Source organism: Rhagoletis pomonella, unplaced genomic scaffold (genome assembly GCF_013731165.1).
Source record: "Rhagoletis pomonella isolate Grant_MI unplaced genomic scaffold, Rhpom_1.0 Rhpom_scaffold_00011, whole genome shotgun sequence".
Lineage (NCBI taxonomy): Eukaryota > Metazoa > Arthropoda > Insecta > Diptera > Tephritidae > Rhagoletis > Rhagoletis pomonella.
The window spans coordinates 18,611,927-18,635,635 of record NW_023458565.1 but is presented as its reverse complement, the minus strand read 5'-3'; the positions used below and the strand labels follow the sequence as shown (position 1 = coordinate 18,635,635).

General features: G+C 36.6%; 1 protein-coding gene across 1 annotated transcript in view; it reads right to left on the bottom strand.

Moving 5' to 3' along the window:
• Nucleotides 1-23,709, bottom strand: part of LOC118746768 (transmembrane protein 184B-like) — a 798,314-nt gene that overhangs the window by 261,145 nt on the left and 513,460 nt on the right. The gene's annotated exons all lie outside the window — the stretch shown is intronic.

Genomic DNA, 23,709 nt, shown 5'->3' with positions numbered 1-23,709 from the left:
ACTTCTCAACACTTCCAGATATCACATTTCAGTCACACGACTGATGAAAAAAGCCTGAACAAGGTAAAGGTACGACGTTCCTCCGATCTCCACTCGACTAAGACAAGGCAAACAAAGCAATAATAAGGCTCTCGAAACGAACGAAAAATGAGCCTGAAAATGGCCTAACGCTGAAATCGGTTTGTCTGCGAAACAAATTTGACAAGAGATGCGAGAAATTTGTTCCAAAAAACATCATACACCCATCAAGTCGGAAACAACAACAACCAAAAAGGCAATCCGCCTGGTAATTTCATAAATAACAAAATATTCCCATTGCGTAAATCATGAAAAATGCACTTGATGAACCCTGTACAGATTGCGTGAGGCCGATAGCTTCACCATAATCCTACGTCTTAAGAGATCCTTAAAAAAAGGCATCGGGATCAAACGGAGCCTAGTCAATGACAGACAATATACATAGGTTGTTTAGTATTAGAAAAAAATTATTACATCCCTTTTTCGAAGATATCAATAGAATACTCTGAATGCATTTTCGTTTCGGTCTCTGGATACATTTTTTTTAAATACTATATAAGGCGCCAAATGAAAGACTTGCCAGAGCGCTTGGTTATTTAAGACTGCCTCTGGAGAGTTGGATACAGATATTAGACGTCTGGCAGAAATCAAAAGTGACACAGGATAAAATTCCGGAAAGTAGTATCCCAAAGGTCCTTCTTGCGACTGGCCGTGACCTAACGAAACAGCGGCGACCACAGGTACATATTTACTTAAAAATCAATTCAAGTATATACACATTAATATATATGTTTACGCATGCCATCAATGTATGAAAATTTCTTTGACACAATGTAACTATGCAGATACAAAGGTTGGCACGGCCGAATTGCCTATGCGCTTCATTTACTCACCGCAGGAGTTGCTTAGAAACGTACTGTATTCTACATTTCTACAAGCTAGTGTTGTTGTTTGCTCTTAAACTGATCTACAGTAACATATATGTACATATATATATGCAAGCACACATTAATACTGTATATATGTATGTATGTATGTATATATTTAAATGTACAACTGTCATTGACTTTGGTGGCTATTTGTTTGAGATTTTCGCTGCATTTCGTTAACACTACGCCTACTGGACTACTTGTGGTGCATACGTACGTAAGATGATGTGTGTGTTGTTGGAGCAAAGCAACTAACCCAGAGGACAAATCGCTTATTATGAGCGCACAAGTAGACACAACTACGCAGCGCACCAATACATGCAAAATAAAAATAAAATGTTGACAACCAAAAAAAAAAAAAATAAAAATAAAATAAAATAAATACAGAATTAAGAAAATCTTCAAAGCTTGCAACCAAATCTCACTAAACTCCGCCACTCAGCAGTAAGTGGCTAAGTTATTGGCAACGTGTTGCCATACTGTCGATGTGTATGTGTGTTGCACTACCATACCTCGTGGCGAGATTGAGGTGAGTTGCATGCGTTGGAGCTGCCACCTTGCCGCCGCCGCTGCTGGCTTGTCACCTTCATGTTGCACGTTTGTTTTGGCATGTGCAATGCGCTTCCTTGTCGCAATGGCGGCGGCCAATCCACCAACTAACCAACCAACCAACCAACGAAGTGCCCAACAGCCTGCCACATTACCTGCCACAATATGTAAGTATGTATGTGGTTGCTTAAACACATTGGTAGTGTTTGTTGCAGATTTCAGTTATGCGTTGCTAACTCTATGCCATCCCCAACCCGCTACGTCTGCCTTCACCCCATGCAGGCTGTAGTTTGTGTGCTTTTGTGGCTATTTAACTGCAATCTCATATTTAAGCTGTGCAAATACTTGCCATTTGCCACATGCAACAACAGCCGAGTCAACGATGCTGTGGCATACGAGTATGTACATACATATGTATGTATGCGCTGCTATGTTGCGATTCTATTGGACTTCTGTGGCTGCTACTTTTGCCTGGCCTTTCTGTGTTGAGATGCAAAAGTATCGAATTCCACGCGTAGTATTGACCTCGGCAGTGGCTGTTGAAAGCAGCAGAACGACAACAATAACAACAACAACAATAACTAAAACAGCGTCGGCAATAACAAACAGCTACAGCCGTGTATGAGTGGCATAATAGTTTTGTGTGTTGTCTCATTTTTTGTTGTTGCTGCTTTTGACGTTGTTGTTGTTGTTGTTGCTGTCGATGTTGCACACAGCGTAATGACCATGAGCGAAATTCTAATGATGTTGCTGCCGCTGTAGAAAGAAGTTTGTGTGATGCAAAAAGAAATAGACAAAAAAGGAAAAAAAATAAGAAAAACTAGAATGAAAACAATAAAAATTACTAAACCCAGCTAAGTAATAAAAGACTTAGAACAGGCAATGTCTCGGACATTTACCAGTCATTTGACTATTTCAATGTTTTGTGCATGTGTTTGTGCGGTGTTGCAAGTTAATCTGTGGGTTTATGCACGTGAGTGAGTGCATAAACGTATTTTTGTTTTGTTTGCACGTGCAACAACAAATGCACATAAATATTTACAGTAGAGCGTCTCACACTCCACAAAAACTGGTATTTCTGGTTTATTATAAAAAAAAATTAATTACATATGGAGCTTTGTGTTACGCGGTTTCAAAACTGTAGGCAAAAGCTGATAGATAGTAAAATGGATGGATGGATTAGTTTGGGTATAAGGCTGCAAAGCCTTTTATGTACTCCAGAGGTATAGTACAGTTCATCTGGCTCTATTTGAAGGTGTTACCACCTAGAAAAAATTCCACACAGTTTGAAAATCAGGAAAAAAATTTTAATCAAAACAAGGAAATGTTCTATCTCTCAATTTGAAAGGAAAATTTTTTAATCAATTAAAAACTATTTACAATTGCCGCGTCGCTACTACTAGCACTGACGAACAAATTGACATATGTAGAAAAATACAATAAATGGTCGTTATTTGTTGAAACTTTACTTCTACAAGGACTACTTCGCGGCAATTTAAAAGTTCAAATCGGATTTTTTGTACCGGTTACCTGTTTTGAAAAACCCGTTTTGAAAAAAGCGGAGTGCTGACATCCATCCATTATAATGGATATTTTTTATTTAAAAATTTTATCGCTTTTTTGTACCGGTTACCCGTTAAAAAATCCGAATTTTTAGTACCGGTTACCAATTTTTCAAAAAGCGCCCATTTTGTTAAGGCATACAAAGCTAAAATGAATTTAATTGTTTATTAAACAAATATTCTTATGGTTTGTTCATATTCAAGACCACATAAAAAATCACTTATTCTTCGTAAAGAAAGAACATATTTGTGTTTTCTAGATTAGGAAAATTGAAAAAAAAAATCTCAGTATTATACACTTAATAGAAGAACACTAGTGAACCCGCATGGCGTTAAAACGCCCAAAAATTGAATTTCAAAAACTTGAAATAAGTATATTTCAAATGTGAGCCAGAGTTATATAAGATTTAATCAAAACCGTGCAGCCGGTTCTGGGTGAAGAGTAGACTCGCATAGTGCATATTGTTATTTTCATCGAATTTCAAATCACCCTATACCGATGAAAAAAGTTCTTAATTAAAAAAATAAAACTTTATCATACATCTACAGGCTAAGGTCTCTAATTTAATTCGAAATGTTCAAACTAAAGATTTATTTTGCTTGACTACAGTATTTTTATATTTCATATACTTTTTGAATTAGTTAATTGGGTTAGATCTTTCAAATAGGTGGCAGCCCTCTTCAAAAGTATTTTCAAGCTAAATCATTGTTAACTCTCCTTTGCCGGACATTGCGATACCTATTTCAATTAACTGATGAATTAAGTGGAATTTTAATTTTCAATCATGTGGCAACCCCGCTAAATACTATTCAGAAATCAAAATTTTTCAAACCCCCTTCGATTGATTTTAATTATTCATTCAACTTATAAAATAATTTGAATTTATCTTTTTAAACAGGTGGCAGCCCTCTTCCAACACCCCAAAAATATTATTGGCGTTGAAACTAAAGATTTTTTAACACTTTCGTTTGACATCCATATTTTGATATTTCTATAACTTGTGTATAAGTAAACTAAATTGGACATTTCAAGCAGGTGGCAACCCTCTTCAAAATATTTTCAAACTACTACTTTCTAAAGCCTCTTTCGTTTGGCACTCATATGGTGCTACATATTTCTCTTACCTGCGAAAATCATTTGAAATTTTGTAAGTGATGCCATTTTACCTGAAATTTCATATGGCAACGCTTTTTTCGAGAAGATATTCTATATTCTCTTTTTTGACACACTGTAATTGTTTCATGTGTCACATATTACTTCACTTGTATGTACTTTAAATACACTTGCATTTGCATCTCTTTATATCCGTGTCAAGCTCTTTTAATTGCCTTCAATTAAATTTACGAAAAGGTAAAGCTGCTGTACAAGTACTTATTTATGCAGATACATAAATATTTAAGTATGGTATGTACATTCGTATGTATTCGTATGTATGTACATTAGTGTAGTCCTTAAATGTAGGATGCACATTTTTACATCAGATTTCCTAAGCCTCAACCCCGACTCCAATCGGGGAAAAAAATTAATATGTGATATCGATTTTGGGTATGAGTTGGCAAAAAAAAAATTAATTAAAATTTTTTAAGTCTCCAAAGAGGAATCTGAACTTTGGCCCCTGTGCGACACGCCTTAACCGTCACCAATCGGGATCAAAATTTGTATGTGATATTTGCGACCGTGGTATTACCGATTGAAGGGGTGAGACTGAAAAAAGTCGCTCATTTGATTTTTTAAGGACCACCCTAATGTGCATAAGTAAGTACATAAGTACATATCTACATAAGTAAAAGCCTCGTATGTACTCTCATATGCATTAAGATTTTCTTCCCAAGCGAGTTTGCCTTCATTTCTTTGCCGCTTTTGTTTCTTCACTTAATTTACTGCACACCATGGTTGCTGAGATGTTTATTGTTATTTTCATTGTTCTTGGATTTGCTTACACATTTTAACTGTACTTAACTTTAAACATAAATTTTCATGTGATAAATAAGGAAGAAGTTCAAAATAAGAAAAGTGTGGCGCTAAAGCAACTTGGGCTTAATGCGGGTCAGAAAGAAAGCTGTGGTGGAAGCCTAACATCAAGGAAAGAGTGCAGGGGAGTCATCGATAAGAGATGAAGCCTTTCTCAATCTAATCTAATCTAATGATAGTTAAGTAATAATATTCCCCATAGAAACGGGTGGCTAACTAACTCAGGATTTAGATTCTTCTTTTCTTAAAACGCGCTCGGAGCTATTAAGAATTTCATGGTCCGTACATACTACATGGTTTTAAAGAGCTCTCTGAGAATGGCATCAATCTTTTGCGAAACAAATGAATATTCTTCGAAGGACGGAAGCTGAAGTATCGGTCTTAACGAAATAAATCTAGAAGATTATTTATTTTGGAACGAATTTCCGCCGAAACGCTTTGCCTTTAAACCAATATGACAAACAATTCGGGAACCTTGAAGATTTTTTCGTGATATGTACTTCGCTTTTTTACTTTTCGTGATTTTTTGTACCTTTCAAGTCTTCTCTGCTCTTTTTTTTGCGATTTTTCGGAGTCATTCAGGTTTTATTTTTTCCATATTTATTTATTGTAATTTCCATTTGCTGGTACGACAAGATTTTTTCCGCACTTATAGTTTTAGGGATTATTTAGGGTACTTCGTGTTTTATTTTTTCGGGAACCTTTCAGATTTTCGATATTTTCCCGGTACTCTTTGACGCTGACTTTTTGTGTTTTAGCCCTCGAGAAATTTTTCGAGATACATAATTGGTGTATTTTCTAAATATCTAAATATTTCAGGATATTATCGGTACTTTTGGGATATTTCTTGGGATAGTGGTTCCTTTTTTCTGAATTTATTTTTAAAAATATTTAATTTTACAGGAACGTTAAAGAGTTTTTCGAGATTTTTCGGAATAGTTCGCGTGTTATTTTTTAAGCACCTTTCGGTATTTAAAGACTTTTCGCATGTTTTGGGTACTGCTTAGAATTTTTCGTAATTTAGTGTTGATTATTCATGACTTCGTCGGCCGCTGTGGTGTAGTGGTAAGCAGTGCGCGCTTGGTCAAAGTAATATCGCAAAGATATAGAAAAAAGGTTTTTTATTAACAGTGGTCGTCCCTAGGCAGGCAATGGCAAACCTCCGAGTGCATTTCTGACATGAAAAATAGCTTCTCATAAAAATACAATCGCCGTTGGGAGTCGGCGTAAAACTGTAGGTCCCTCCGCTTTATGTGACAACATCAAGGCGCACGCCACAAATCGGAGGAGAAGCTCGGCCAAACAGTAACATATGTGTTATTATTACTATTCATGATTTCGAAAATTTTCTGAATTTTTTCGATTTTTAAAAATATCTATTTGACTGTTAGATTTTCCTGGCACTTTCAAAGATTACATATTTTCGCACTTTTCGTGTTTTTCTTTTGGGGATACTACATTCGTTGGGTTTTTCGAATCTTTCTGAAATTTGAATTTTTCGGGGTTATTAAGATGCCCTTCAGAAATTTTAGGCATTTACTTTTTCCAGATTTCCCAAAATACCTAAAATACTTTGAAAATTTTCACTTGCTTATGGAATTTTTAGTGGTTTTCGCTACTTTTGGTATTTTTACGAAGAATTGGGATTTTTGTGGAACGTTCCACAATTTTTGTAAATTTTCGCGCATTACTTTTCAGCGTTTTTTCGGTATTGTTCAGGATTGCTATTTAATTTTTTCGTAAAATTTTCGCCATTTTGCGGGATACTTCGTGTTTTATTGTCGGAATATTTCGTTTTTTATTTCTTGTGACTTTTCGGGTTAATCCGTGCTTCGTTTTTTTTTCGCGGTCATTCGGGATGATTTAAGAATTGTAAATATTTTTAGAAGCTTTTAGAGTTTTACTTTTCGCGATTTCTCGAGAACTTTTCTGGGTGTTTTCGCTATTTTTCAGGACACTTCGAGATCTATTACCTCGTTTTTTTTTCCAGATATTTCGTTATCATTGAATACTTTTCGTAATTTTCTGGGATTTTTTCGATTTCTTGAATTTTTTGGGATACTCTGTTTTCTGGATTTCAGGCTTTTCCAGACTTTACTGGATTATTTCAGGATTCTCCTTGTTTTATTTTGTCAAATATTTTAGAATTATTCCGCACTTTTAGGTATTTCTTGAGACTTTCCGCTATTGTTTTGATATTTTCAGGAAATTTTAAAAATTTCGAGTTTCCTGGAACGTTAAAGATTTTTTCCGGACTTTAGCTGTTTTGATTTTCGGGATACTTCGAGTTTTATGTTTTCTAGACCTTTGGGAATTTTTAGGACTTTTTGTGGTTCCAGGTACTGGTCAAGGTTTTTTTTTGGGATCTTTTCGGGAACTTTATTTTTTATTTTTTTGCGCTTTTGAGACTTCTCAGTTTTTTCGTCTTTTTTTGGGACATTTCTGAGGACTTTTTTGAAACTTTTCGTGTTTTACTTTTCGGGTTAGTTCATGTTAACAAATTGCTTTCTTTATAAAATGTATACCCGCTACGTTCTAAACCGTCCTGCGGTCTAATAGGCCCTTGCGTTATTTCTTTTGACATTTATTTTTTGACCAGATTTTAATTTTTTTAGTACACCGAGTCTACTGATGAGCCTACAAGTCATTTCGTGATTTTTCCCAGACAGCACCCACTGTGCGTCGAAAATTGAGACTGTAGCTTTCTGCAGCCTTAAACGCTGAGTTACACTTATGCATATTTATTCGCTGACAAACCATAATATAGTTTAATACGTTCATAAATACATACATACATAACACATATGCATCAAAGTGTATTCTTATACAAAGCATCCTACACTCATGCGTACTTTCATATGCAACTGAATGCATTCACCAGCGCGCGTATGGAGTACAGCACGGTGGCTGGTGTTGCGCAAGTTGGCAATTAAAAAAAAAGAAATATAAACATACAGAGCTACACATTAAAGACAATTTCCAGGAATTATAACAGCTGCATTGCTACCATCCAACCAACTTGGCAGCCAGGCTGGGCTTATTCTGCATTGTAGGCTTTACCTTATTACTTGTTGTAGTTGTGGCGTACCTGTGACCTGTTTGCACGCATTTTTCGACTGTTCTTATTTTGTTTTTTGAAATACAAATTGAAATTTTATGATGAAAATTAGCTGCACAAGAACAAAGACTGTCCCTGTGATAAAAAATAGGCGTATAAGTAAGCGATATTTCGCAACAAAATAAATCCATAAGTACATAAAAAAGCCGCAAAATGACTTAAGTTACAGGAAGATATTCGACTTGTGGCTTTTTATTTTTTCACTTACCGACTTTCAAGCAAATCTGTCTATGTACATATAACTAGAACACTGCACACAACTCCCACTGTAGAACTAGAAACGATTTTAAACCTACAGCAGATTACCTAGGTAGTAGTATAGAATTTGGCGTTAAGCTAACCACAGTAATTTGTGGTTGACGCGTAGATGGTAGAAGAAGAGACCTAATTCATTTGCAAAACATAATAGTTGCTTACACTCGATGTGGGAGATCATCTAACCGGTTCTTAAGTTGGAAAAGTTGACTGCAATATTTTTTTAGGCTGAGATATATGCTGCAGTTCAGTAGAAATTCACTGCCGCCTTCAGGGCAACTTGGCGGAAATTTCTCCCTATTTATTTGTAGAGGTTGGCCAGATAAAGTCACACAACCGCGAGGCCGCTCTGTCAAACTTAAAAACCTTCGTTTTACTAAATTTGATCTCCAATTCAGCCCCATACCTCATCTACGCGACATACTTAGTTGCCTATTGGGAGAAGTGCTAAAGAATCTATATTCCCATAACCGGATCGATTCTGAAAAGAAAACAAAAAGAAGAATCAAGGCATTATTCTGCTGTACCAATTGCTATCCCAAATAAAGGAAGTTCCAGAGCTCAACTTCCGATATCTATGACAGCCACATATCCTTGGGTCTCAATCTGTCACTTGATTGTTGCAGCTAGGCAGCCGCCACGCAAATCGGTCCTGGTGTTGTGAACGGATCAAAAGTCTGGTTAATTCAAGCTACCTTCAAATTATGTCCGACCTCGTACTTGGCATTTTGGTGTCTGAGAAGTGGGCCTCCATCAGCATCTCTAGACACTCCTGGCTAGAGGTCGTCTGCCCTCGAAATATTACTCAAAGTCACAACGGACCTAGACAATATCTTTTGAATCGTGATGTAATGTGGAACGATTTTCCGTCATCCCTTGTCAAATTTGGTTTGGAGACAAACCGGTTTCGGCGTTGTGCCATCTTCAGTGTCATTCTTCACAACGCCGAAACCGATTTGTCTCCAAACCAAATTTGACAAGTGATGACGGAAAATCGTTCCACATTACATCACACTCCTACCCTGTCGGAAACACCAACAACGAAAATGAGAATATTTTGAAGCCTTATCGTCTCATTTGTGATCACAAAAATTCCACACAACGCCTGTCAGCAGTCTAACATTGTAAGTGTTAAAGCTGATTCTGTATTTATTTAAAGCATTCGTGACTGCGATTTAAGTTATCCTAGCTCAGAGTTCCATCTAACCGGCTTGGGTTGGACTCGTGGGCGAGATATAGAGCAGGATACTTCGAAACAGTTGGTCAGAATCGGGGTGAGTATTTGCATTCTCTCATCTAACTTCTATTCTTGTTAATGCTAGTGCCTATGTAGACTGTTAACACCGACTGCTCACACCAGGCGCCTACATGTATGCTATGTACTGCTGCATATGCAGATATTTCCTTTGTGAAATTTATGATATTTTTGCACATGCACTTCTCACCTGCCAAGTAATTTATCTTTCTTAAGTTTTAATTAGATGGCACTTCATGGCTTACAACCATACATAGGTGGTAAATGAACTTAAGCATTGGCCACAGTGCCTACCCACCTTTTTGCACCAATAAATATTGTTTTTATATATACATGCAAATATACTGGTCTCCCCTCCCACTGAGTTATTCATAGAACATTTTGCCCAGATAGCCATTTTGGTCAGTATACCAATGTAATCCCATAAGGTACAAGTGTCATATACTCGCCACTTCTTCATCCTTGTAATAGTCGAATCTGTGAAAAATGTTTAACCAATAATATCCTCTCTAATCCTTTTATTCAAAGTTGGTTTTTACTTTCGGTCGTGGTGTCCATTTCCATAGCTGCCTATTACCAGCATTACACTCCTCGCCAATTTGCAGGGGGTCCAGTGATACCACCTGCCCTACATAGAAGATTTGTCTGTCGTTATCAGTTGGGTCTGCAGCCGACATGTACTGCCAGAAGTGCGGCTACACTCTCCACCTGGGGGCGGCTGGAAACATGCTATAGCTAGGATCATGCCTCTAGCTATAGGGATGGTCAGTGGCGGTAGTGACAGTCGGGCGGGAAGAAGAAATTTCTCGGGGAGGAGAAGTTGATATTACAAGTCGGGTCTGACTTTGGTCTCATTCCATTTCACGCTGCCTCTACTTCCATAAATCATCCCAACTCCAAAGAGGAACAGCGTATGCCGAAGGATGCATTGCCAGTGGGGTAACTGGTTCCAAGTACGCCGAATCTGGCCGTCCGAAGTTTCAATCACACGTGCCGTGGGATCGTTCTTACCATACTATACTCTTCCAATTACTCATCTCAATAAATTACAAAAGTATGTCTCTCTGTCACTGGATCAATGAAAACCTGCTTAGCCTCGGCTCTAGAGTCGCTTCTAGGATGTACTCCCATCCATATTTTTATTCAAGAAAGAGCAGCCAAGAAAGAGCTGCAATTTCGACTATCTGGCACCTGCTTCCATCCAAATAAACTTTATGCAGGTATTCTAAGGAATATACCAGGTTTGGAAATATGCGAAGTTTTTGACTCCATAACCCAAGACATCTGTTTTAAAAGAAAGTTCCTAGTGAAAATCCCTTTGATTCCAGATATGTACATTGGTACACGGTTGGTTCGAGGATGGATGATGGAGCAGGTGTAGATATCTATAGATCCGGCACTAAAATATCAATTCTCATAGGCAGATTATCCACGGTGTTCTAGGAAGTTTCAGCAAGCATCCGGGCCCTCTCAAACAGGATGATGAAATCCAAACTTGTTTAAAACTGCTTTCACACGCCTCAAACTCAAGCAGGTTGAAATATAGTAACCCTTTGCTGAGTGTCGGAAAGGAAACCAGGTCGTTAATGAGTTGGCGCGAGAAGGATCCTTAACTACCTTCTTAAGACCGGCACCATTTTGTAATCTTAGTTCATCCTCTGTGTGAATGACTGCAAAACGCTCGACCCTAACCAGTCGCAACTTCTGACAGGCAGCCACTACAGATTTAGAGAATGGCGGAAAAAAATAAACAGCACAGCAAACAAATTGAAAGTACGCAAAAGTTAAATCAAAAATCAAGCACCGTGGAACAAACTGTCGTTGCACAAAAAAGACAACAACAATAATACACTTGATGGCGACAACGATAACGACAGATGCCAGCAGAGCCAGCGCAACGTTGTTGATATATTTTTATTTTATTTTTTTTTTGCATAAAATTTGCAGTTTTGCTTAAAGTTCAATTTAAACTCGTTTCAATTAAAATTCTTCAGCGCAAATAAGAAGGAGCAATATAAAGCAAATTAAGAGAGTAAAAGGTAAAAAAATGCGACAAATTTAATTTTTACAAAATGCAAAAAGAAAAACAAAAACAATGCAAATAAAGAACAACCGAAAAATACACACAAAACTGTGAAAAATAGTGACGCTGGCTGCCGTAACGACTACCAAGTTGGTAACAAAGGCAAAGAGAGGAAAAGAGCAATAAATTTAAGACTATCCAAAATTAAAACAATAATAACAACGATAAAAATACATACATACATACATACTTAGTATGTAAGAACAAAAGCAACGATGAATGGTCAACAAAAAGCCTTTTTGTTTTATTTATTTTTTAAGCAAAATAAAAATAAGGGAGAAAAAATAAAGCAGGCGAAAAAATGGCAAAACATTTGCAACAACAAAATAGCAGTAATGCATATCGCAGCCAGTGACTTATGAACCAAATTGGGTAAACAAAAACTGAGAATCACAGCAGCAGCAGCAGCAGCAGCACAGCGACGCGACGGTCAATGAAGTGAGGGGAAAAAATGTCAAAAAACTTGCGCTGTTTAAACAGAAAAGGGGAAATATTATAAAAAAATGCAGTAAAAAACGTAAAAAAAATAAACAAAAAAGGCAACGAAAGATAATTTAGCGAAATTCTGCGCGGCAAAAAAATAATATCGAACGGATAGCAGCAGCCGCCGCGGCAAAAATTAGTGCAGCCAAGGCACAGACAGATATATAAACACATATGCAAACATAAATGTTGCATAAAACATATGTATGTATGTACATAAAGTGGTCGACAAAATTATAGCCGCACCACATATTGACAAGTATTATATATTTTTTTGTTTTGTTATTTGATTTTATTTATTAATTTTTTTTTAATAAAACTTTTTTCCTTTAATAAAAACTGTGTAAAAAAAATATTCAAAATTTTTGCAATGTTAAAAAAAAAATTCCAACACAATTTTGTAAAAGTTTCGAGATTTTTAATTAAACTTCTAGTACAAAAAAGTGCAAGTATCAATTGGCAAAAAATTAGCGCTGACCGTTTAGATTTTCTTCGAAGTTACGGTTTTCTTCCATTTAAAAATATATTGTGTTTAATCGTCGAAGCAAATCAAAAAAAAAAAATTAAAAAAATCAACGCCCTTTAACTTCCACTTTATTATGATGGAATAAGCTACAAAACTGCATACTTAAAATCTTGCTAAGAAATTTAATTTTTTTTGTTAAACGTTGTACAAAGTTTGAAGCTTAGATTTACACGGCTTTTGTTAAAGGATCAACTATATTTTAATAAAGAAAAAACTTAAATTAAATAACAAAAAAAAAGTGTTAAAACTTTGCAATATATGGTGCGGCTATAATTTGTTCGACCACTGTATGTACTACATACAGGAGATGCATACACCTTCACTTGAATGTAAGATTGTGTGTAGGTGTGCATTTATACATACATAAACACCCAGACGTCGAGCCAAAGAAAATATAAAAAATACACAACGAAAAAAATCAAGTGAATGCACTATAAAAAAACATATGTATGTAGATATGTATGCAAGCACCAAAAAAAATAAAACCCAGAAAAAAATTGGTAAAAAAGTACAAAAATTAAGGCAAAAAAATGAAGGCTCAAAATAATAATGAAGGCAAAACGGCGATTCGCTAGACAGACAGCGAACATCAAAGAGTGCGTTTTTGTCGCACTTTTTCTTGCTGTAGCCTCGGCAATTGTTGTTGCTCATATTGCTGCTGAGTTGTGGTTGCCAAACGGACACACACACACACACTCTCCATACACAGTTGCATACGCATCTTCGCACAAGAAGCATTGACAGCAGCGCCGCCATTAAAATAAAATTAAATACAAAATGCAAAGTATTAAGAAAAAAATTGTACCAAAGGAAAAAAACGAAAAAATAAATAAATGAAAAATTCCAAAACACCAATGACCAACGTGGCAGACAAGCCAAAAGTAAAACAGCAGGTATAAACCATCGCGATTATCTGTTGCAACTGCCGTTGACTGCCAAGACTGGCGAACTCAGGTTGACTTCAGAGGTTTGTATGTCAACTACGCATACCCTTTGATATATGTGTGTATGTATGTATACTTAAATATTAAATATATACTCGTGTACCATTCGTAACTGGCGCATATTTGTGCTCATATTTAAAACAAAGTCAAGACGTTAATAATGAAACGTGCTAGGTTGTTGTTGCTGTAAAAGACATATTGCCAAAGTTGCACATGCCGTCTTCTTCTCTGTTGTTGTTGTTGTTGTTATAACCACAATGCATAAATACATGTGTATGTATATAGTATGTGTTCTTCTTCGGGCAGTAGAGCTCAAGGACTCATGCTTTGGTTCAATAATTGTTTTGAAATAAGTTGCTTTTGAAGGACAGGTTGTTGTTGCTGTATGTCGCTAATATATAGAAAACAGTTGACTAGAAACTATTTTCGTTGAAAAGCTGATCAATTATAGGCATACTCCATGGATTAGTAAATGTAGCGCAAAGAAAATTTTTGTATTTTTACTTTGCACCTGTATTCCCTTTTGATTGAGAATTTGGTGACTGTTCAACAAGTGAAACGAAGCAGTTACTCCATTAAAACTCCTCGGAATCGCACACATTTTTGAAACAGAAAAGATCTCAGAATGTCTAATGTCTTCGAGCATGTGACGATCATTAACGAAATGCAACTGGAATATTGACTTTAGCGGTAACGTCCAGGTGCGATTTCCATTCAGAAGAGAATAGAGTAGGATATAAAAAAAGAGAGACTATCAGGCATGTTCTGCAAATCGTATGAATTCAAATCGGTGCGATTTGCAAAGTATTGTTGTATATTTGTAATCAAAGTATTAAATGCTTCAAATGGAAACTGCTAGAAACACATAATTTACGTTATATCCATCGATTTAGTGCCAAATTTTTCCCTTTTTGCTATTAATCCTCCGAAATAGATTTTCTAAATCGCGCCGATTTGAAATCTTACGATTTGCAGAATATGCCTGTATATGTTTCTACATAAATCACGACCAAAACATATCCATACAGCGATTTAAAAAAGATGGACTGTGTTGTAGAGGCCACTGTGTTCCGGGGAATTCGGTGCCACTCTATCCCAACGTCTAGGAAATAATACAAGTATTTAGTTATATTTGAAATAATATTTAAGAAGTAATAGCAATAGGAACAAACCTAAAGTAACAATATAGTATACTGAAAGCCCGACAGCAGCATTCCCGGTTACCAAATATCAGAGACCGAGAACAAAAGCTGTTATCGAAACTAAATGTTTTTCTCGTAGTTTTCTCCCTAGAACGCTTCAAAACCAAAACCGAAATGAGAACAAAACTGTCGAGAACGTTATCAATGGGAATTATATGAAAAAAACCCCTGTGGAACGTTCCCAGAGAGAACAAAATGCGAACAACACTTTATGGAATATACTTTCGTGAACATAATTTTTTTCATAGCGTTCAATTAGTTTGAAAAGTTTGAGTATTAAAATTAATCAAAAAAGAACTGAAAGATAATTATGCAAATTAAGTCAACGAAAGACTTAAGACACGAACCTTCCTTGCACAGAAAATGAAAAATTATTCCACAATCTCCCTCCATACACTAGTCGTCTAAAGCTCATAAATTTGCACCCCCTCGCAAGTCGTAGAGAAATTATAGGTACATACATATAACATTTATCGTAAAATTAACGACAGGCTTCATTAATAGCCCTGCCCTTTTGGCTGAGGTAAACTTTAATGTTCCCTCTCGACCTCTATTCCCTTTGACCGCTGTTTTTGAAGCCATGCAAAACTAATTTTGAATTAAACGAATCATTTCTTAGTTTATGTCAAGATTTTATCTCCCACTCCAGCAGGTTTGACATATCGAACTCCATTTTTACTACAAAAAAAACTATCATTTCCTCCCTCAACAATTGAAATACTATCTTTAGTATATCCAATCAGCTCATGAGTTTGATTCTGTAGCTGCTGCCCCTCGTGTCGGTTGAGCGGAAAAGGAGGGTAAAACCGTTGGGATTAATCAATTAATAAATGGACAGTTCACCCTAATGATAAACGATCTGCAAATTGAAATGGTCCATACCAACACGCAGACGCCCCTCTCATTATTTACGTTAAGTTCTCAAAAATTTTGCTCTCGTTTTGTTCGCTAGCAGAACGTTGCCTAGACTCTTGTTCTTATTTGATCCTCCCTGAAAACGTTCTCGATATTTTCGCTCTTATTTTGTTCTCATTGGAAACGTTCCCGAAAGTTTCTTTCTCATTTTGTTCTTCGTGAGAACGTTGCCGAGAGTTTTGTTCATATTTTTTTCTTTATGGAAACGAGCCCGAACCTTTTGTTTTCATTTTGTTCCGTTTGCCCCTTTTGTGGATTTTTGACATTCCATTATGTTCTCGTGCAGAACGAAACCAAAACTGGAACGCGTTCTCAGTCCCTGCCAAATATGATCTAGACAGAAAATGTAAAATAGAAAAATGCTCCGTGTTCAGTCCATAATTTCGGTCATAAGAGAATAGAAAGGCATGAGAGAAGCTGCCAGCTGCGAAAATCCGGGAGAGTGGTCCCACTGCTAAAACCGGGAAAACCTGCCAACAAAGGCGAGTCTCATCGGCCGATAACTCTGCTTTCCCTGGTAGTGAAGACACTAGAGGCGTTACTAATCCCCTATTTCACGTGTCACCTAACCCCAGAGAAGCATCAGCATGGTTCCGTAAAGTGCACAGCACCTCCGCAGCATCTAACGCCATAAGCTATCAGATAACCCGTGACTTTAACCGAAATTGTCTATGACACCGTCTGCCACTACACGCTACTAGAAGATATTTAAGCTTTCTCCCTCCCATCAGCATTCTTCAGAGATAAAACACCTAAGCCGAGGAAAATTAAGCAAGGAGTTCCACAGAATGGTGTCCTCTCTCCGCTTCCAGAGGGAGCCCCTACCATCTCATACGATGATGATTGCTCGATAATGACGTTCCGCAATGGAATTGACGACCTGTGCTCAAAGGTAAATAGTTACCCGTCAAACTTTCTCGCTTCTGCACGAAGTCCAAGCATCTCCCCTACGAATTCCTCAGCCGCTTTATTCATCTCTTCGACGAATGAGGTCAGGCTACAACTGGGTGTTCCCGATGATGGCGTACAAATTCCGACTGTGAACAACCCAAAATTATTCGGAGTCACCTCCGCCAGAACATCGTACCCATAGCGAGGCACAAATGCTCCTTGTTATTTGTACAGTGCCACAGACGTGAGCAACTGAACAGACACCTGCTTTGGGCAGAGCCCTTGCCCCAAGGCACGCCAGAAGTCATCTCTACGAACTGAAGGACGTGAGCCAGAGTTTCATAGGCCAACCACTGGACCCGACTCCGCACAGACAGGCCATAACTGGCATTCACAGAGAGTTTGTCTCAAACTAACACAAACTGCCGACCTGTGAATGCCGTTTTAGGAGAACTACCACAGCTTCAACTGACTCGGGAGTCCCGCATCACACTTGCTGAACTTCTTTCTGTCTACAGCAACAGACTTAACTCATACTTGAGCAGAATAAATTCTATTGTACTTAATGTATGTCCGACATGTGGAGCCCGAAAAAACCCAACTCTACTAAGGTCCCATTTCCCCTGGTCTAATCCCGTCGGAGTGAAACGATTCTGTTGGTTAGGCTTGACGCCAAAGATTAACCGACGAGCCGATCTAAGCAGGGCAAAGCAAGCCGCTACACCCACAACAACAACAATCAACATTTGCTGTGTGAATGCAAAAGCCTTGTGACCGCAGTTGTTTAGCTCTTATAATACATGTGGTAACAGAACTAGGGGATCTATTAGGAGCTACCCTAAATCGCCTGTAAATTTGAATTTCCGGTTTTTGAATTAAAGTTACCACCAATGGTCCTTCGATAAAAACCCACTTGAGATTTGGTGGTTAAACCAAGGCCATGGTTCTGGAGTTAAACTGAAAAATACTCTTTCACTTAAGTGGTTATGTTCGCACACATACAGAAATCACAATACCATCCTAATCCAAATTAAAACGTTTAATCCTTCTCCTTATTTCCAATCAAAATTGCGTGCTAACCTTTCCCAAACACCCTCGCTTTGAGACATGCTTCATCAATATGTGCTAAGATTTCCAAAGAAAGCATACAGGCAGGCTGCTATTGAAAAAAATTTGAGTTGTGTGTCGGTAAATTGGCGTAATTAATGAGCGAACAGAGAGCATTTCAGCGCCCAAACAAGCAGTTATACCACCGTTTATACACATACATACCTACTATGTGTAAGCAGCACATATCGATTTATGTATATTTGATTTTTGCAAAACGCATTTTTATTGTACGGAAATTTACGACTGCTGCTGCTGTAGACAAGACGACAGATAACTACACGAATGTCAAGGCGTTTAAGCGCTGCAGGTCAGTCACCGGTCGTGCGATTGCGCACAGATCAGACACAGAGAACGATCGGTGAACACACAGATAGACAGAGGAACAGGCGACATGACGATGGATGCTTGGGAGTTGTTTCGTTGGTGGTTAGTGGAAAAGGGCGGGTGGAGGACCAAACAGACAGACAGGACGGACAGACAAACAGAGCAGACAGACAAGTGTACGAGTATATCGTCATCGTCACACATTTTCGCCTGCAGATGCAATCACTGAATGGTGAATACGCGCATTGCCGGCAGATAAACTCAGCATCGCCGGTAGGGATTCCAAGAAATTAAAAAGGCAAACCGACAAAACAACAACGGCGCAACAACAGAAGGCAAGCGTTGTGTGTATTTATGTGTGCTCATCTTATGCCTTACTTGCTTGCTGTACGTATTGCGACAAAACGATCGTAAATAATTTTCATTTCATTTAATTTTATTTTGATTCGCAGTTTCACAGATCGACATAAACTCACTCGTATGTATGTATGCGCGTAAGTATTGCTTGCATGCAGTGTGGCGGGTACTGTTGCGCATGCGCTTGCATTTCCATCTTCGTAGCGCTGGTGTTTGATGTGTAGGCTCTTTTGGTTCGTAGGTTAGCTGGTTGTGGCTGCTTGGCTGTCTGTCGATCTCATTGCCTGTGTAATCAAGGGTAGAGGCGACGACGTTTAAGCTTAAAATAATATGTATTCACTAATGATATATTTTAAGAGTGCGAGCAGCAAGCAGCAGCGTACTGTGCTATGCATATGCACTAAAGAAGATGTACTTACATACTTACATACATGTGAGTTAATATGTGTATGCATATATCACGGTGCGTCGGAACCAAGACTAATGAATCGTTGCCGGACATTGGACAATTTTGCAAATTTTAAAAGTACTTTGTTCCCAGTTTCTTAAAACTCAAAAATGAAAATCATACAGACATGGCTTTTTGAGAAAAGTCACTTGGAAAATTTGTATTCCATTTTTTATAATTTTGACTATGCTATTCACAGTAGATGGACAGAGGTTAAGGTCGTATTTTTAGCGAGGGCAGGTAAATCTGAGCAGATGCCTTCAGACCAATTAACCTCAGCTCCTTTCTCCTTAAAGGCGTGGAAAAAATCTTGAATCCACACATCAGAGAATTCAATCTAACAGAACAGAACCACTGAATAACAACCAATTTGCCTATCAACCAAGCAAATTAACTGAGGCTGCCATTCGTAGCCAAACGAAGTCTCTGGAGTCTAAGAACATAGCCCTTTGTGAGATGTAGAGATGCCCTAATATGCAAGAGAGTAAGTTCCATCATCAAGAATTGGGTGCTTTCCATGCTAAAAACAAGGAAGATCAACACGGAGTTGGGAGGCACGAAAGAATCTATTACATCCACAAGGGAGTGTACTCTCTCCTCTCCTGTGGACTGTGGTTATAGACGAACTCCTCTTCTTACTGAACAACCACGGCTTCGAAATACCAGGGTATGCAGACGATCCAGTAATCTGCGTAACAGGGCTGCATGGCGAAACGAAAAAAATCTAAATACGCGACCCCTAAGTTCGGCCAAAAAAAAATTTTATTTCTTTCAAATTGGCTTGCATAAATACTTGTTTTGTTTGATTGTAAGTTGGTACGGTATTGCGTCCACATTAAGCCTTAAGCTTGAAACTAAACCGTATAGAAATTGCTGTGGAAATGTCTTCTATTCAAAGGCCACTTAAGGATAGATTCATATCAAAATTTCATCGCAATCGAATGAATAATTTAGGGAAGCATAAAGCACAAACGTACCTATACACTGTGTTAGAAATTATATGAGGGTTGAGAATAATTGCTAGCGATAATCGCCTCAAAGTGAAAATGTATAATAAAAGGCAAAGAAATTAAGGATATACATAAGTAAGTGAAAAAGGAAAAAAAGCATAACATGCGATAGTCATTGAAAGGAACTAAGTTCACGTTTAGGCACTACACGTGGCCCTAAACACATACATATTTACATACATATATATATATATATATATATATGTACGAGTATGTTTTTATAAACACAATGTGTTGGTACAATACGGTTGACATACTTCCTCATAGATTTATTTTTAACATACCAATGGCGATCCATTTGTTTTGGAATTTATTATCGTACAATACATATGCACGTATGTGTATGTAGTTATGTGCATATATACCTAAGCTGTGGAAAATTGTATCCTGCAACCTAATCTCATGACGTCATTGCGTTCCTAAAGTGTGCTCTATCTATAGACCAGTAACTAGTGGGTGAAAGCGCGATGATTGCGTCATTCAAACGCGCTGGAAAGGATAATAAGAAATGAATTGAACAGGGATAGACCAGGAAAGAGTAGGAAGACAGTGAGAGCATAACCAGGAAATTATGTACAAAATGCCCACTGACTGTCGACATTTTTGTAGCTAGCGGCAATGAAGTGCGCACACAAAAGGAAGAGAAAATAAATGTATTTGTATTTGCCCGACCTTGTTCGTGTTTGCTTATTGTCTAGATGTGTATGTATTTAGGCAATTACTGGATTGTAATCGTTTTGTTAATTAGTATTCAATTATTAGAATGTTTCTATGTCATTTTTGTGTATTCGAAAAAATAGTATTTTCTTCAGTATTGCTTTCAGCTTTTCTTCCAACTTGCGCGTTGCTAAAGATATCGTTTGGTATGACTTCAGGCATGTGATTATTGCAAATTTATATATTATACGATAGCGCTAAAATTGAAGCTGCTATTACTAGTCGTCCACTGCGAGTTGGGTGCGAAAAAAAAATGGAACAAGAGAGAAAGAGAAAGCCAGCTTATTCTCGAAGGGAGAATGGCCTAGTTCTCCAATCGAATACTAACCTATACCACATTCGTTATCGAAGATTCGTTTACTAACCGTTTTCGAATTGTTAACCAAGCCAAATGTTTATGGGGCTGTTCCGAAGTTCACACAATGCACTGTGGGTAATTGGACCAATTTTTGGGGCCAAAGTTAATTATGACCAAACAAGTAGATTATTAATTTTTTCATCGTTTGGCATGTGACTTCCCAAATTATTAAAAAAAAAAATCTTAACCCTTGACGACCGATGGATCAAAAGGGGTCACTTTTTAATTCGTGGTTTTATTGAAAAAGTTTGAAAGCAGTTTTTTTCTAAATTAGTATTACAGAAAAAAAATCTCACTTAGTTATAAAAGCTATTCAGACAGTGGCTATTTTTGAAAAATAATACAAATTATTTTTTATTTCGATTGCAAACCTGAAAGGTGTGAATGTCCTAATTTGTCTACTTAAAAGTTAAAAGGAGCAGCCTTTGGAGGAATAAAATTGCAAACAGCCTTTTGTTTATTTTTTTATTGAGTTCTCCATTTAAAATGTTAAACAGTTCACTGCTGACAGTACCAAGATTAACTACACAAAAAGAGACATCTCCCAAAAATCGTAACATAAATCGAGGAACTAAACTCGAAATTCTTCATTTTACACATTTTTGATAGTTTAAACACGGCAAAATACGGCCAGAATTTTAAAAGTTTTTCAAATTTAATAAGAAAACAAGTAATGTTTAAGCAAAAAAAAAAACAACTTCAATTCTCATATAAAAACTATAGAATTCGGATAACGTGGTCCAAAGTTATGCGGCAACATACATAAAATAAAATAATAAATAATTGCGACGATTTGATAACCTTCTTCGTTTTGTGAAGTCGGTTAAAAATAATAATTAAAGGATATGTCTGAAGTACGTATGTTATTCAAAAAACAAAAAAAAAGTTCACAAAATGCTACATCTTAAAAGTATTTTTTTTTATATTTTTGAAAGTTTTTTAGGCAATTATTAGCTTCTCAAATCGCTTAAAAAAAACAGAACACAAAATCGATACCAATATTTTTTTTTTACAAAAACAAAAAACAATGTTATTTGGTTTGAAATATTTTTTATCAAAGGCCAAGGCCAAACAGTTTATTTTTGTGAGTACGAAAAACGATTTTTCGCCACAAAAACTCATCAAATTACCCACAGTGCAATGTTGCGGAAATAGGCTGAGGGTTTTGTCTGTGTCTACTTTTTGACTCACCTCAATGATGACACCGCTTAATATACATATGTATACACAGCCCGTGTCATATTAAAAACAGGTCTTATTAATAATTTTATTTTTTTTTTCCTACACGGTCAAAAATTTGGGTTTAATTTTTAAACCGCGCTGGGACTACTGCCTTTTTTAATCTTTTATAGTCTACTTTTTAAACCAGTCAATAGTTTTAAGCAATTTTTAATATATTCTGGTTCAAATTTTAGTCCAAAAAGTTCGGTGTTTAAAATTAAACCAAAATGTTTTAATTCTAGTTTCATGGTTTCATATATGGAAAATTTGGTTTAAAATCTAAACCGAAATAGAAAATGTTTGCACACAGCGAAATGCGGTATTGATTCAAATACAACATTTGAAAGCACATTTACATGCGTGGCTGTAGCTGAGTGTGCAAAGATGCTTGATACAATTGGTTGCTACCAAGGCTGTCCGGGTTCAATCCCCACCAGACGTAGCGTGAAATTTAAGATTTTTTATTTTTTATTCTTAATTAAAAATGAAAATGTTTGGGTTTAAAATTTAAACCGAATTGTTTAAATTCTAAACCCAACATATGTGCCCTCTTTTTTTAAACTTAGAAGGTTTGTATTTGAAACTGAATTTAGTTTGGTCATATATGTAGTCCAAAAAGTTTAAAATTAAAACCGAAATTTTTAACCGTGTACTTAATCGCAGATTCCTTTTTTTATAAAAATATAGTGTCTTATTAAACAAAAATCGTAAAGATCCAAGTTACAAACTTTGTGTAATAGTTATAAAAATCAACAAACTTACTTAAGCGTTTAGAGCTTTTTAATTAGATTTCTTACATTTTAAGAATGCAGTTTTTGCCTTATTAAATTCTAGTGTAATAAAGTGCAAGTTTGAAGCAATTTTTTCGCTGATGGTATTGTGCATTTCCTTCCTTCTAAAGTCTGAGTATGTTCGCCACTTTTTTTTAAAACGAGCAACACCTTCGACAAAAAAAAACTGCTAAAAATCAACAGTAAACCACAGCTACTTCAAACTGGCATTTTGTTGTACTAAAATTGAATTAGGCATCAAAATCTTTCTAAAACAATCTTATTAAAAAGCTTGAAATTTTTACGAAAGTTTATTGAATTGTTTTTTCAATATTGCACAAAGTTTGAAACTTGGATTTGCACAGTTTTTGTTAAAGAATAAACAATATTTTTATAAAAATAATATTAAAATTAAAAAGCAAAGAAATAAATTCTTAAAACTTTCGAACATGTTGTGCGCTTTTAAGTTTGACGTGGGCTATACTTCTAGTATTGAAATCGCAAATAGCCTTCGCTTACTTTGCTATACTAATAAATACTTGAGTTTTATGTATATAAGGAGTATACTCATTTTGAGTCTCCAAATGGTATATGTTTTATGAACAGCTACAGAAATGTATATGTTTTGGTTTGTCAAATTACAGATCCCTAGTATACCTCAACCCACATTGTTTGTACAGAACGCCACACGA